Raw genomic sequence first — 1,637 nt, forward strand, 5'->3', positions numbered from 1 at the left:
CGACGTTGCGTACTCGACGAGATCGACCTTCTTGTTTCCCAACGGATCGATGCATCTCTGGTACACGTTGCTTATGGTGCACAGCACACAATAGGGCCTTCCGTAGTGATTCGACGTACCGACGCTCGTAAAATCGCCGCCGCCCATCAACACTTTTGCGGCGTCCGCGTTCAGACACTCGGCGAGCGTGAATCCGCCGGAAACCTATCTTGACAGGCAGTCGGGTGACTCGCACCGCCGCACTTCGATGCCGACGCCCGGTCGCATGCCGTGCTCGTAGCCGTTGAATTGGAGCATGTCCATCGTCCAGGGATCGGGTTTCAGCGATTCGTTAGGAACGTTGCGCACTCGATCGACAAAGTGGTTGTGTTCGATCATCATCTCCGACAGGACCTTGCGAAGGGTTGATTCGTACATCATGCTGTCTTCGTTCGCACCTTCCGCGTCCCCGTTCGCTTCCCGAAGCCTGTACGCACCGACCATCCTGGTGAGCACGTCCGATTCGCCTTCCGTCTCTTCCAGTTCTCTGGCGATCGATCGGACGTCGCAGGTCGACTGCACCAGAGAAATGCCGACGTTCGCGTTCATCCTCTGCCTGAATGTTGAGGAGGCTCTCCTGCTGGCTGCGTGACACGACGATTCGGTTCGGTGTGGGGCAAAACATTCCTTCCTCAGTTTTCTGTGTCGTTGGATGATCGGTGCGAACGCGCCGTACTGATCGCATTTTCTCTTCATTGTCCGGACGACGATTGAAACCACCCCGATCTCACGCGAGCAATTTAAAGAGGTCCCAAAGCCAGAACACGGACAGCCCGGCGACCAGGAACAGCAACACGCAGATCAGCAAATTCGCGTGTCTTCGGCGGTAACACGGAGGATTTGCGACGACGTCGACGACGGCCACTCCACCTTTGCCCTCGTTCATGCGATTACAGGTTTTTGAAAATTTCGGCAAAATCCAAAATCCAGAGTACCACCAGCAACACGACGACTACCAAACACACGCAAATGATACAGTGCACTGCTTTGCAAGTCCACGACACCGCCTTCACGGGAGCCGATGCAACGCCCATGCCTAAGCGATGGGGAGGGAATGAACGGTCAACGTTAACGTTCGTGCGGAAGCGTTCGCTCTCGACGATGGTATGAAACTGACGGTTGTTTGTTTCTCGATAGTTCTAATATCGTCTTTATCTCTGCTGTTGCACGATTTGCACAAGGGTAGGAAGAAACTTTCATCCACCGAAGACCTCCTTGTGTCGACGGTAAGCAACAGGACGAATGCCTCTGCTGCGAGGAGCCGTTCGCGCGGAACGAGGAACGATGGCGATCGTGGGTACCGTTTATTCGGAGTTTCTGCCGGCGTACTATTCGGCGTCCAGCTCCTGCTACTCGCCGTAGTCTGCATGAATCACGCCCGCCAGAGACGCACCGAAGAACTGCTCTACGAGCGGTCTTGCAAACTGAGCTTCGGAGACGTGGTCGTCACGAAACCGAATACAGGATCGTGAACGATGAAGGGAATTCCATTCTCGTATGCGCCGCCGACAGAACGTGGATGCCGACGCAACCGTGCGAGGGACCAGACGACGACCACGAGGAGTTCGTCTGCCTCTCCAAGATGTACATGCTGTCGG

This window comes from Anneissia japonica, unplaced genomic scaffold (assembly GCF_011630105.1).
Source record: "Anneissia japonica isolate Jap-2015-1 unplaced genomic scaffold, ASM1163010v1 scaffold1875_len173011_cov181, whole genome shotgun sequence".
NCBI classification, from domain to species: Eukaryota; Metazoa; Echinodermata; class Crinoidea; order Comatulida; family Comatulidae; genus Anneissia; species Anneissia japonica.